The following is a 16,240-nucleotide window of genomic DNA, read 5'->3' on the forward strand; positions in this document are numbered from 1 at the left end:
ATAAACATTTTTTTAAATAAAATAAAATTAAATGAAAAGATTAATGGAATGTAAACATTTTAAAAGTTAAAATAAAATAAAAAATAAAACAAAAATAGCAAAATAAAAATGAAATAAAAATAAAAAAATGACTCATGGTATTCATGTGGAACATAACCTATTTAAAGGGTGAAATCAAACTAGCCTAGATAATGTAATGTAAACATTTTAAAAGTTAAAATAAAATTAAAAAAGAAAACAAAAATAACAAAATAAAAATGAAAAAAAAAAAAAAATGACTCCTGGTATTGAAAACCCATGGTATTCATGTGGAACATAGCCTATTTAAAGGCTGAAATCAAACTAGCCTAGATCCATTTTAACTCTCGACCTAACTTGCGAACTACAAAGCATCGAGAGAGATCAAAAGTGAGATCAAATCTCCTCTTAAAAAAGTTTAAATGTCAAGAGATTTGATCTCTCTTGGTGCTTGGTAAATCTAGTGTTAAGATAAAATCTAGATAGGTTATATTAGTTTCCTACCTAGTACAAATTTTAGTAGAGATTTTACATCTCCAAACTAAAAAAAACTTTCTATATAGTGATTTTTAATTTATTTAAAACATAGCATTAACTTCAAAACATTAAAATGGTTTTTCTAATCATATTTAAATAATATTTTTATTATTTTAAAAACCTATAAATATACCAACTTAATAAAATTATATATATATCTATATATCTATATATATATATATATATATATATATATATATATATATATATATATATATAATTTCCAAACTATATTAATTGTAAAAATAAAAATTTGAATAAATATATAACTTTTTAATTATTGTCATGTTTTACTATAAAAAAAAATATAAAAATAAATAATATATTATTATATTTATCATTCACATTTAATTATTAAATAACAATAATAAAATGAAATAAATTATTTTCTTATTTATTTTATTAAAATTTAAAATATATAAAATGAAATAAAAAAATATTTAAAATTAAATTATTAAATATTATTTTAAATTAAAAATAAAATAAATATATATTTTATCTTCCTAATGAACCTCAATTAAGAATTAGAAACTTAATTATAAATATAAAAAATATATGGTTATATTTATCATTCACATTTAATTATTAAATAATGATAATAATAATAATAAAATAAATTATTTTCTTATTTATTTTATTAAAATTCAAAATATATAAAATAAATTAAAAAATATTTAAAATTAAATTATTAAATATTATTTTAAATTAAAAAGAAAATAAATATATATTTTATCTTGATGATGAACCTCAATTAATAGTTAGAAACTTAATTATAAATATCAATAATACATTGTTATATTTATCATTCACATTTAATTATTAAATAATAATAATAAAATAAAATAAAATATTTTGTTATTTATTTCATTAAAATTCAAAATATATAAAATGAAATTAAAAAATATTTAAAATGAAATTATTAAATATTATTTTACATTAAAAATAAAATAAATATATATTTTATCTTGATGATGAACCTCAATTAAGAGTTAGAAACATAATCTTCAAAATATGGATGGGATGAATCTAGAAAAAATATTACAAGAAGCTAATAATCCCATAAATCTTAAATATGAAAATATATATTTGTCTTGAGAAGTGCTCTCTAACCTATATGGTAGAGATGTTGTAACCTCCAAATAAAATAAAAAATATTTTGTTTTTATATAAAATAAAATTAAATGAAAAGATTAATGTAATGTAAACATTTTAACCAAGTCAACATAAAATAAAAAATGAAGTAAAAATAACAAAATAAAAATAAAAAATGACTCATGGCATTGAAAACCCATGGTATTCATGTGAAACATATCTTGTTTAAAGGGTGAAATTAAACTAGACTAGATCCATTCTAACTTTAGAACTACAAAGCATCGAGAGAGATGAAATCTATTTTAACTCTAAAAGAGGTTTCCATCTCAAGAGCCCTCATGTTGGATACATGTTGCAGATACCAGATTGCGTTGAACTTGAAGAAATGTATATTTTGTGTGCCTTTTGGAATTTTTCTAGGCCATGTAGTAGGCAAGCAGGGATTGATGGTGGACCCTGCGAAGATAGCAGCAATTGTGAATTTAGAAGCTCCCAAGAATGTTAAGCAGTTGCGCGCAATGCTCGGCCACACAGGCTACTATAGGAAATTTATCAAATCTTATGCCCAGATAACTGCGTTGATGGAGAAACTATTAAAGAAGGATGTGACTTTTTTTTGGGATGAGGAGTGTCAACAAAGTCTTGATGTGTTAAAGGAAAAGATGGTGACTGCTCCCATCTTAGTATTTCTGGATTGGAAGAAAGAGTTCCATGTGCATGTCGATGCCTCATGTATTGCATTGGGTGTGGTATTGACCTAGCCTGGAAAAGGTGAGATTGATCGTCCAATAACCTTTGCAAGTAGGAAACTTTCAAAAGCCAAAAATAATTATTCCGCTACAGAGCATGAAGGGCAGGCGATGGTCTACGCGTTACAAAAGTTTGGGCATTATTTGTTGGGTGCACACTTCAAAATGTACACAGATCACTCTGCTCTCAAGTACTTGGTCAACAAGCCTGTGCTGGGGGGGGGGGGCGGATCTGTAGGTGGTTGTTGTTGTTCCAAGAGTATGACTTTGAAGTAATAGTGAAGCTTGGATGGTTGAACGTAGGACCAGATCACCTAAGCCGAATTGTGATAGGTGAAGAACCAACCAATTTGGAAGAAGGATTGTCAGATGTGTAGCTCTTTGCTGTGCATGTTGTGGATGATCACTTTGTTGATATCATTCAGTTTTTGACCATGGGTACAGCCTCGGAAGGCTATTGTACTCAATAAAAAAAGGAATTAGTGGTCCGCGCAGTAGATTTTTCTGTTATAGCAGGACATTTGTATAAGATGGGAACGGATGAAATATTACTCCTCTATGTTCCAAAATTCGAGCGTGCTAGTATCCTCATTGAGGCACATGAAGGAGTGGTGGGAGGACACTATGCAGGTAGAGGGACCGCGAAGAAGATTTTATGCACAGGGTTAGGTTGCTAATAGTGCATAAAGATTCTAAGGCATTTTGTAAATTATGTGATGCTTGTCAAAGGATGGGAAAGCCTTCGCGAAGAGATGAATTGCCCTTAAAACCTCAGGATTCATTACAAGTATTTGACAAATTGGAAATTGACTTTACAGGTCTGATACAACCATTGGGAAGGAAGATAGGCACGCAATACATCATTACTCTGACGAAGTACTTAACTAGATGGGCAGAAGCGCATCAAGTGAAGGATTTTACTGCTATTATAGCTACAAAGTTCATGTTTGAATACGTCTTAGCATGGTTTGGGTGCCCTAAGATATTGATGAGTGATAGGGGTATGCATTTCCTGAATTAAACAATTAGCACGATGCTTAAGGAATTTCAAGTTTACCATCAAAAGAGTATGCCCTATCATCCCCAAGCCAATGGTACAATGGAATCATTCAATAAGATTTTGAAGAATGTGTTAACAAAGGTTTGTAACGCGGGGAAAAACGATTGGGATGTATGCATCCCGATGGTTCTATGGGTATATAGGACGATGTGCAAGAAGTTGACAGGACAAACTCCATTTAGGTTGGTCTATGGGATCGAGATGGCGATGCCCATGGAATATATTGTGCCAAGCTTGCGCATTGTGGATTTGACAGAGCTGGCGGATCGCAAGACCTTGGAGGAATGGCTCGTGCAGTTTATGGAGTTAGAACAAGACTAGTTTCTTGCAGGATTTCACCAACAAGTGAAAAAGGAATGTGAGAAGGACTCGCATGATAGGCATATTAAGCTACGCACTTTCAAGATGAACGATTTGGTTCTGCTCTATGATAGTAAGTTCACAAAGTTTCTGGGAAAATTCCAAATGCACTGGTTAGGCCCGTATGTTGTTAAGGAAATCACTGATGGTGGCGCAGGTCAGATCACGAAGCTGAATGGTGAATTGTTCCCTGGAAGGGTGAATGGAAGTCAGTTGAACTTGTATACAGGGGATCCTGCCCCTGTGCAATGACGACATGGTAGCAAGATAGTCTTAGTGCTCTAGGCAGCTGCAAGGGAGAGAGGGACTATAAACTACACTACCCGAAGAAAAGGAAAATGTAGTAAGGGGGTTGCACGAGGAAAGCAAGCAGCGTGCCAAGAGGAGGTGTGCCAGGAGGGTTGTGCCATGGAGGACGGTGTCGTGCAGATGGGTCCAAAAGTAGTCGTTGAAGTCACTATTCATGATTGGATAATGAAAATCCTACTAGGAGGAGTGGGTAGGCGGCATTTATGGCGAAAATATTTGGAGATCTTCCACCAAAGATTCCTATATGATCATAAAATGGAGGGAATGGTTAGATTTGAATTCGAAATCACCTATAAATATGGCATGTTAGTCTGTTGTAGAACACTTTTCTTCTGAAAATTTCGTATAAGCCTTCTTGTTTTCGCTCTATGAATTAGCAGGTTTGGGAGGATTTAGTTGCAAGCCCAATATTTGTGAGACTGCCTGAGTGGAACCAGAATATTATCCTTGAAGAGATGTCCATCGAACCTGTAAGTTCTGAAGTCATTATCTCTCAAGAAGAAGCCCCTGAAGTTGCATTAATGGAAGCTACGCCATCTGTGCCTACGACATTGCGGTCGCCTAGACCAAAGGAATCTACTACTAAGGAGAAGTATAAGAAACAACAACCTGTTTCGGTGAGGCAGTCATCGAGGAAGAACCCCACGGAGGTATGCCTGGCTGCTGCTGTTGCTGATTGTACTCGTTGCATGGTGACTATCAGATATTAGTTGAGATGGACTTCTGCACAGTAATCAGTTAGAGGCCAAGGTTATCTCCAACCTTGTTTGAGTAGTTGTGGGTCATCTTGGTATTTAAGGCTGATTTTCATAATGTATCCATCCATGTGAGGCAGGACCCTAAGAATATATGGCACAAATTGTCATACCTAGTTATGGAGGCTGATGTACATGAGATTGTGGGGACATGGCTAGTAGAGTGGCAAAAACCCACATATCTTAGCGTAGGTACCAGCAAAGGTGGAGAGAGCTCTTCCGTGTAGACAACAACTGCACAGAAATGGAAAGAAGCAGCACAAGTAGCAGTGCGGGAGTTGGTGGATCAGAAGAAGAAAGAATTTCTGCTAAAGCAGTTGTTGCTAAGGCAGATGTCGATAAAGAGAGTGCTACAAAAGAGGCCATAGTAGAAGTTGAAGCATCAACTTCCCAGCATACTAAAGAGCAAGAACAGTTCGAGAAGGAAAGAGGTAGGGATGACGAGAAGAGCACTCCTTTCAAATTGCAGAAGTGGGCTAAGGAGACGATTTCTGGACCCAGGAAGAAGCAAAAATTGGACAAGCACGCACACACGGACCGAATGGTCCTCACTGAGGGGGACTTCGAAGAGATTGGGGATACGGTCCGCAACACAATGATAGAGTTGTGGACTCAATTTGAGTAGAAGTACATGCAGATGCTAGGGAGCATCTAGAAGGATCTGCGTGAGCTACAGATTTAAACAGGCATAATTCAGGTGAGCGTGGGACAAGCGAGAGGGGTTCAAGCGAGCCTACAACAAGCGAGTGAGAGCATAATGGAAACAGAATGAACTTTGGATCTCAAAGTCATTCCCTTTCCAGAAGGGACATTACATGCAAAGTTAGAGGAAGATAACACTTAGATCGGAAAGATCAAGGGCATGGGCATGAATTTAGTCACACTGCCCCTTCAAACCCTCCACGTGCTTCATCAGGGGTTCTCAGATGAGCTTCAGATCAGAGAGTAGCGTGCACTATCGGTAATTAGCAAAGTCAAAATGAATAATGAGAAGATCTTTACCGAAAAGGCTCAGGCTCTTAAGGAAAAAGAAGAGCTAGCAACTTGAAGCCAAAGCCTAGAAGCATCAATTACAGAAGCATGCAGTTCAACATTAGAGCTACACATTCCAAAGGATGCAGGAACTTCAGCAAAAATTTAGAAACTAGACGCTGCAGTGCGAAAATCTAAGGATGAGATAGGCCGAGTTACTTTTGATTTTCAGATGAATATCTGAGAACTACAATTGAAACTACAGCTGACTACTCCATGAGAGGTCAGGGAGTAGCATTGCGTAGCCATTAGAGAAAACATGACTACTTTGGAGAATGCAGTATCGGGTTATAATGGCCTTTTTGAAAACACAATGGAACTAAGGACTACGTTGCAGGAGGACTCAAACCTGCAGTGACTACGTATAAAGATTAGAAAGCACAACAACAGGTTGATGAGATCAGGGCGACTGTACGCACTTTGGCACCTGTTCAGCGCTTCACGCGCTTGCAAGAAATGAAGCTGCTGCAGGCACAGGTTGAGGAGCTGCAACACAAAGAAGCAGTTTTGAAGGCTTAGATTCAACCATGGATAGAGGAAGCAAGACATATTACTCTAGCCATGAATTTCGAGAAGACATAAAGGACCATGTGCCTCATGATGGAGGGGCCAACTACAGAGAATTTGGTCGAAGAATTGCAACATGCCGCATTACAGAGCACAATGTACCTTGAAGTATTGAAGTTGGAGTTCAGTGACCTCCGTAATAAATTGGAGAATAAAGCTGAGTGACTCGAGGGTGAGTCACCATACTTGTGTTGGGGGCCTATTGGGATGGGGTCCCTGGGGTCAATTTTTGTCAGTAAAGTCAATTTCTGTAATAGTTTTTTAAAGAATGTAAAGTCTCCGCGAAATGTGGAAGAAGAGCGCGAAATTGGGTAAGAATCAAAGGGGCATTAGTCCCTTGTATGGGTAGGTGATAGGATGGTTTTTGAGACCCGCCCATGGTTCGCGGACCATGGTATTTTAATGAAAAGGCTATATATAGTTGAGTCATAGTGAGTCTAAGTGGACAACTTTTGGAGAAGAATCATTGTAAGGGCAAGGCAGGAAAAGTTGGTTTCATGTCCTTAGGGAAAAGGGGAAGGCTCCTATAGCTGAGTGCACAAAGACCTTGGTAAATCCGCAGCTGAGTGTGTGGTCCCCTGTAGCTCAGTGCGCAGGGATAAGAAGTCTCTATCTGAATGTTCACATCTTAATAAAGATTGTTTTGAGCCGAATCTATGAATTTGTGCTCTTTTTAATTTACTTTTGTTTAAGTTTATGTATCTTCACTCTGTGGTCTGTTTATGTGAATTAATGCTTAATTTATGCATGAAAAAGATAGATCTATAATTTTTATGCATACTAAGTATAATTAACCACCTTCGTGGAGATTGGGAAAACATTAGATAAATCTGTTGTAGTTAACTGTTCAAAAAGGATAGATCTGCACGAAGGCAGATCTAGGCCATAAAGGCTTGATAATAATAGTTTATTGCATGAAAGTAATGAATCTGTATCTTGTATGCTTGTTAAGTACAATCAAGTACCTTAGCGAAGATCTGAAGGTCATTTCGATAGAGTTGTAGTAGTTGACAGTCAGACGAAATAGATCTAGGTGAAGGAAGATCTAAGCTATAAGAACCTTAGGAAGACCATCACACAAGCCTGTGGATGCAAAAAACTAGTTCTATCATCCCCTAATACTACTTCGAGTGAGATTGTAGCTTGCGCTACGCAGGTTGTTGCCAAAAGGGCCTGCAGTTAGGGTTTTGTTGGTTGGCATGAATAACTCTAAACCTGAGTTATGCCCCCTTAATCTAACAATTCTGATCAATGACTTGGGATGGAGTAGGTAGTTAGAGGGTAAAGACCCTCCCACCTTGGCGTCATAGGGAGCTCAGCCATTCAATATTATGTGTTGAGAATGGATCTTAAACTGTGAAGAGAACAACTTGTTCTGAAACCCATGGTTTGCCTAGTTTAGATTGATTATTCAATGAAGTAGGCTCCACAACTGAATTATTGCATAAATTTCCTCCAGTCATATGCAAGGCACTGTAATCATATCTTAATTCATTTTTGGTCTGTCAAATCAAGTTAATTATTAGTCTTTCCCTTTTTGTGGACGTAATTGGACTTTGATATTAGATTTCAAGGGTTACTCGAACCCTTACTATAACTCTGAGGTCACATCCAAGGCTCTGTTGTTATTGAGGATTTTCGGTTAGGGTTATTTAATTATTTTCTTTGCTTTTGTGTAATTTATTTAATCACTTGAAGGATGGATTTTCATTCTTGGAATACTATGAAGGTCATCATAAAGAGTGGCCATTCATGCAAGTATGCCACTTTCCTTACTAATCATCATTCTAGTTACTTTATTCCATTAAAACTTGGATCAATTTTCCTAACATTTCTCTCTCGCTTCCCCAACACGTATCTTTTGGAATTCGATTTAGTGTGAATATTTCCCTCCTTTAGTAGGTTCTGTTGGGCTAGGGTTCAACCACGTTGGATCTCACACCCTACCATAATGCAAGGGATAAATCCTCTTCCAACCTGTATAATTCCAGAGTCTTCTGGAGTCATCACTATCGACTCGCAATGCCAGGTTACTTGCTAGATGGTTTTGAAGGTAAGATCTGACCTTGGTTTTATAATAACACTACTTCTTATACTCATGTGCCCATTCTGATGAGGTTAATCACTTATAGGTGGAGGTGTTAAAGGCATTTTTCCTGAAGGTAATTTCAATGGTACAATCTTTCACTTTTTCTTGGGTAATTTTCCCACTTCCCCCGGTTAAGTTTCCTAATTAATAATTTTCATGAAATTTATATTGAATGGTACGATGTTCTTTTCCCTTGCAACAATTGGACCTATTTTGCTTCTTACTCCCACAGTTGGTTTGTTTCATAGTTTTTTCCCTAAACACATCTTTATCTTTGATAAAATAATTTTTGTTGCTATGTTGATTGGATCAATTTTTTTTGGTTGCACGAAATACTTGTTTTTCTTTCTTGATTTGATATGGCTATAAAGCCTAGCCCTCCTTAGGATGAGACCCAGTCTACTGAAATATTCCTGATAGTTATACAATATTCTTTGTAATCTAAACTTAAATACTTTTGTGTAAATTTTGTTATTAAGGGTATTCAATACCAAGAATTATTGCCAAGTTCTCATGTATTCTTAAATTTTTCGATTCATTTATGGTGAAAGGAACTTTGTTTTCTTCTATTTTTTATCTGGAAAAAGACTTTGTGCCTAATATTTAGTACCTTCTGTAATTCCTTCTTAGCTTCCTTTATCAAATTATTATTAATCATGTTAATTCAATGAAGCACCTAATTCCATAAAAGAATTGTACTATTTTCTTTTTCTCCTTATAATCGTAGGTATGAACTTGTATTTGTTAATTTCTAGAAAACAAATCCATTTTTCATAATACAGGTCTCAAACCTAGGACTGTCTATGAGGTTACTGGAATGACCTGGCCTAATAGCTAACCCAATTCGTAAGTGTTTATTTCCAGTTCTCTTTTCATACACATGTGGTTGAATTTATTAATGATTATGTATTTTGATTCATTTGTTGGTAAAATGAGTTATTTTTCTCTTTTACAAGTCTAATTAATTGTGTGTCAAGGACCAACTCAATCACTTAGTTGTTTTCCTACATTGGTTTGTTCATCTTCAACCATTACCTACCACAAAAATTTGTTATTTACTGACTACATACTTAGTTATATTTTGGAAGGGCTTATTTATAACATTTTAACATTTGCTCCCATTCTAATTCAATGATAAGACCTTTCAATTCTTTTCTCAAAACTATCTTTATTTATTTACAAACATATCATAAATTTCCTCATTTTCCATTGAATGCAACTACAATTTGACTATCACCATGATGAACCTTAGTTGTAGGTTCGAAACCTCGATCTTCAAGTCAACATGGATGGGATGTATATGAAAAATTTATTACAACAACCTACCAATCGCAGAAATCTAAAATCTGAAATTATCACCATAGTATCTTTATTTCTAAAAAGATCATGTCAACATATAACCATTAAAATTTCATTAAACTTTAATTATATACCAAATAAATATAGATTCCAAAATCAATAACGTACTTATCTGATTGCATTTGGATAGCCAGGGAAATCGATTGGGAAGAAGACTCCTCCTCCCAACAAATGAGGTTGGAAATTATGTCCAACTCTCCCTCCAAGCCTTTTCAATTTCCAAACAATTAGTAATAAACACTTTGTTCAGAGGCCTCCAGACTACCGAGTCCAGCCAATAACTTACAAACTTTAGGGCTTCCACTAGCTCTCAGTCCATCTCAAGAAAACCCTTATAATAGTGTCCTACTTCACCTTGACCACGTCCTATCCAAGGTTCTCAGTTTTTATTTCATCCTCCTTTTAGATGCATTTGTTCTCTCTCTCTCTCTCTCTCTCTCTCTCTCTCTCATTTTTCTCTTCGACTTCTGGTCCCTACTGATATGTTTTATCTGTAGGGAAGGAGGAAGTAACTGAATCAACTGTTTAGAAACTGAAAATTTTCATTTAGGGTATTTTCTCGTGAATTCCAAGATTTGTCATGCTTTTATTTTTATATAAAATTAAAATAACTTAAATATTGAAGTTTCTCACTTAGGATTTCTATGTAGCCCATGATCTACCACATATTTGCGGTAAAAGTAGATTAAATGTTTTACTTTTCACAGTGTAAGTGGAAGGTTGGTGCCTCTTGGAAAGTTGGTGCCTTCTAAAAAAAGGGGGTCGGTGCTTCCAGTGAGTGGATGCTCACAAAAAAACAGATGTAATTAAGTTGGTGCTTAATTTACCTCATAAAACAAACAATAAATTCGTGTTTTTTTCCCTCTGGGTTTCCATGTGAAAACACTATGTCAAATGTGTGCTACTCATGAGATTGTTATTTGAGTATATGTGTTTGAAAGTTTATTGATTCACCTTTTCATGAATGAATTATCTCACATGTGAAAGAACATAAGAAGGGACTATAAGTATAGTAAGAAAATAAAATTAATAGTTTCTTAAATTACTGATTCATCCCCCCTCTCAGGAATTCCTTATTTCAAGAAATTGTATCAGAGCCAAGTTCCTTCAGGAATATTTTAAACACTAGAAGGTAGATCCATAAGGAATTATGAATAGGCAAGGGAGTCAAGAAGTTTACTCAAGTAGGATACCAGTATTTAATGGGGCCAACTATGCTTTTTGGAAAGTAAGAATGGAGGCATATCTTATGTCCCTGGGGGTAGATATTTGGACCTCAGTACTAGTAAAATAAAATGTCCCTAATATTCCCCCCACTGATGCAGATGGCAAGAAACTGTATCTGAGCAATGGTAAAGGAAATCATACCATTATTGTTGGTATTAGTTAATTGGAACTTGTGAAATTTATGTATTGTAAGTCTTCTTATAAAATGTGGGAAAATCTTAACTAGTGTCATCAAGGGGATGACAAAGTTAAGCAAGTGAAACTTTAGACTTTCAAAATGAGGTTTGAAAGCTTGAAGATGACTGAGACTGAAATCATAGCACAATACTTCCTCAGATTTGATGAAGTGGTTAATATGATTAGAAGACTTGGTGAAGAAGTTAAGGAAGAGATGATGGTTCAAAAAGTATTGAGATCTCTACCCATGAGATTTAATGCCAAAATATCAACTACTGAAGAAATGCCTGACTTAAAGGATCTCAAGATGGATCAACTACATGGTATGCTCACAGCCTATGATATGAGAGTGGGAATGGAGAAATCTGAACCGAAGGAAGCAGCATCCAGAGTATCCAGTAAGGGAAAGGAGCACAATTTTCATCAAGGTTGCTCTAGCAGTGAATCTAATCAGGAGATGGCTCAACTAGCTAGAAAACTAAAGTGTGGCTCAGGTAAATAGAAAGGGAAGTTTCCCTTCAAGTGTTTTGACTGTGGAAGAGTTGGACTATAACACCCCCTCCTCCTAGGTCCACCCAAGAAATCAACCATTCATGGTAAACATGTGATGAGAGAGGTCACTATAAGGGATTCAATTTCCTTGGTGACCGTAAGGAAATGGAATCGATGGAACACATCAAACAAACCCATCCACATAAGAAACAAAACCCTCAGGAGACATGTCAGCCACTCAGACATCTTGTCCTTGAGTCCCACTAAGGATTTAAGCCTTTTAAATGAAAGTTTCTCTCATGCTATAGGAAAGACAACGACCAAAATCCAAAATCGCTCTCACAGGCCTATGTTCCAGCGTCCCTGGACTCTTTTCAGTAGACCTATGCCAGTGCCCCTGAGATTTGAGCCACTTTTCTAGCCTAGAATCCTGACCTCTGCCTAGAACTTGTTACAACCTCCATAATCAATCAAAGGCATGATGACAAGATAAACAAATAAAAAGTCAACCTCAGGACTAAGCCTGAGCATCCCCAACTGGGACTGACATTATGTCAAACACTTGACATTAATGCAACCTACAGGTCTAGGATACAAGACAAAGCATAAATGACTGAAAGAACTTATGAAAGATAACCAGAAGGATCACCTCCTTCTCCATTGAATTTTTATATCATTCATTAGGTCTTTCATCCATCCATTTAACAGTTACAAGTAAATACATGAAATAACCATAACATGAACCAATCATTTAACCATGCTTATAACCAACATAAAACCATGTAAATAGCAGAGACATGACAACCATTAAGTCCATATATAAACAAGTGAAAAAGTAAAAGAACTTAGCTTTTATTAATCATAAGCAAATCCAACCAGGTTCGGGACTTCCACATACCACCCAACCATAGACACGGTTGAACCAAATCTCTTTTTTAGCTAGTTACCCCCATGCCATATTCCAATAATAAATGTGGGATCCCATAGAACAAGCAATCCAAGAAAAACCAATGGAATCCAGAGGTTAAACCACCTCTACCCTCATCAAACCGTTATCACACCAAAATCTTTACTCTGATCACAACCGAACCAAACTTGGAATGCCATCTATGATCCATCACTATCCTTAAGGAATTTTTCGTCTCCTTATCTCTTACACTTTACCAAAATCCAATATCGGATCACTAGGCCCTAAACTGAGACCAGTCTCTCAAGCTTTACCATAATCCAAACTTGGATCACTATGCCCTAAAACAAGACTTCTCAGTCAGGATTTATCATGTATCCCGCCAAAACCAGTCAAGGGATTCCTAGGCCTTTGGGAATGGAACTTGAGACCACCTCTAGCTGGGATTCTGAAATACATCCAGTAAAAAAAATCTCAAAAACTGAAATTAACATCCAAACACCATGGAATCCAGAAAAAGGCAAGGCTAGGCTTAAAACCACTATCTTAACTTGACAAAACCATGCCACCAACAATAAGAGAACCATACGCCAACATGAAAATACATGCATGTCCAAACCGGCTAGGAAATGACACATGCAAAATGTTACCTGCAAGTATTCCTATTGAAGTTGCCTAATTCTTCTTTTCCTTGCTTGATCCTTGCTTTCCTTTCCTTTTCCTTTCCTTTCTTTTACTTCCTTGATCCAAATCTAGAGTGCTTCCAAGGAACTCTAAGTGACCAAGAGTGAGAGAGAGAGAATAATGTGATAGCTCCAAACTTGAGCTGAAAAAGATTAGCAAAATATTTCCAACTGATCCTTAGAAGCCTTTTTATGAATGAGGCCTTTAATTTCTTTATTTTCCATTATTCTCCTTCAATTTCCTCCTCACATGCAACCTGTGACCTTTTCCTTCCTTTTCTCCTAATTTCCTTTATATTCATAAATAAATGTGCCAAAATGCCTTTTTTCCTTTTAATTCCTTTGCCTTAGCCTTTGACAATTTTCCTTAGCCAAAACACACATCCAATGATGCCCACTAGGATCTCTTTGCCCAACATTAAGCTTGGAACAATTTTCCCTTAACCATGGTCTTATTTTTTCCTTTATTTACTTTATTACATGGAATTTTTCACAAGGGCTATTACAGAACCCTCCCCCTTAGGGAACACCATCCTTGATGTTAAACCACACCAAGACCTTAGCAAAACCACTGAAAAGAAAACATACTGCCCATGGAGCTTTATAACTTAGCTCGTTGCAGTATTTACAATTTAAGACCTGGTCAAAAGAAAGACATCATGACAATATAACAACCATAATAACATGATATCCATACTGCTTATTGGAGCTTTATAACTTAGCTCATGGAGGTATTTACATCTCTATACATGTACATACATACACTAAAACATCATAAACATATATGCCAACATAAACCAACATCAAACCAAAACTTCTTTGCCTCAACCCGCAAACAATGAAGGATACAGGGCACGCATTTGATCCGCCATCTCCCATTTAGCTTCTTCAGTCCCAAAGTGCTTCCATTGCACTTTAACTTTCTCTATGGATCTGTTCTTGAGGATGAGAAGCTTCCACTACAAAATGCACCGAGGCTCCGGCTAGAACTTTCCTTCTTTCTCCACTTGCAATACATACCAATCAATAACATGATCAACATCCTTTATATACTTCTTAAGCAATGAAATATGGAAAAAATCATGGACTTTCATTTTTGGAGGCAGTACAAGTCGATATGCCATTGGTCCAATCCTCTCAAGGATCTTGAAAGGCTTGCAATATCATGGTGCCAACTTGGCACGTAAATCAATCCTCAAAGAGCTTTTCTTGGGCTTGATGCATAAATACACATGCTCCCCAACCTGAAGATTCCTTGAGCACCCTGTGCTGATCCGCATAACTCTTCTGTCTATCTTGTGTTGCCTTGAGATTCTTCTTTGTAACCTACATTTCTTACTCCATGTTTGCCAACATATCTGGTCCAATAAGTACCCTATTCAATGGATCACTCCACCTGATGGGATTGTTGAAACTTTGTCCATACAATTCCTCGAAAGGACTCATCCTCAAGGACTCCTCACAATCATTATTGTAGGAAAACTCAACCAATGGAACATACTCCTCCCATTTCTTCTGTTGGTGCATCATGTACATCCTCAACATATCTTCCAAGATGTTGTTGACCCTCTTTGTTTTTCCATCTGTCTGCGAATGACAAGTTGTACTGAAGGCCAACTCTTTACCCAAGCTTGCAAATAACTCCTTCCATAACTTGGAAGTGAACTTTACATCCCTGTCTGACACAATATTCTTTGGAACACCATGCAGTCTCACTATCTCTCTGATGAATACATGTGCTACCTCACTGGCTGAATATGTAGTCTTTACTGAAATGAAGTGAGCGACCTTGATCAACCTATCAACCACAACCATAATAGAATCATTTTTCCTCACTGTCCTCGAAATATTTGCGATGAAATCCATGGAAATGACCTCCCATTTCCATTACGAAATCGCTATAGGTTGTAGTAAACCACCTGGATGCTTACATTCCACCTTTACTTGTTCAAAATCTAAACATCTAGCCATGCACTCTACCACTTCCTTCTTCAGATTTGGCTAATAATAGAACTTTTTAACCGACATCAATGCCTTCTGATATCCTATATGACCTGAGTATGGCTTCACATGAAACTCCCTCAAGATAAGCTTCTTGAGTTCACTGTAATTTGGTACATAGATCTTGTCTCTAAATCTAATCAACCCATATGCCATAAGACAGTAGTCTACATCCTGATCACTTGTACCTATACTTGCACATGTACCTGCACTTGTACCTATACCTATACTTGTACCTGCACCATACTCTATTGTAACCTGTGCATGATCTCCATGTATTTTACATCCCATTGTCCTGCCTGCAAAATCTTATCCTGTAACTCTATCCCATAAGAGCTCATAATTGCTATATGATTTACTGATACCTTCTTGCTAAGAGCATCTGCAACTGTAGTATACTTAGGGGGATAGTATGGGGTACAGAGGGAGTTACCCAAGGGAATAATGTAATAATGGGATGGGCCATAGTTAATAAATAAAGTGGTTAACCCACATCATGTAATGGACCACAAGTAGTTAGCAATAATGAGATAAGCCCATGGTATTAGATATATGGTATTGAATGACCCATGGTATTGTATGTATGAAGCCAATATAGAGGCTAGAGACTCCCCATGGAGATAAGTCAATGAATATTGTATGTACAAGCATATGTCTTTTGTAGTGTTCTCCTTCATTAAGGAGTGATTCTGTGGTGTTACCCTACCTCAAAGGTTTGATTAATAAAGAGAAGCATTTCTATATTCATATCTTGTTATTTCTAGGCATATTTCTATATTTATTATATATTTGCAAGTTAGATCTATTACAGCAACCCAGTTCTCCT

This window comes from Pinus tabuliformis, chromosome J (assembly GCF_031772625.1).
Source record: "Pinus tabuliformis cultivar Carrire ecotype Pingquan chromosome J, CPIR1, whole genome shotgun sequence".
NCBI lineage: Eukaryota > Viridiplantae > Streptophyta > Pinopsida > Pinales > Pinaceae > Pinus > Pinus tabuliformis.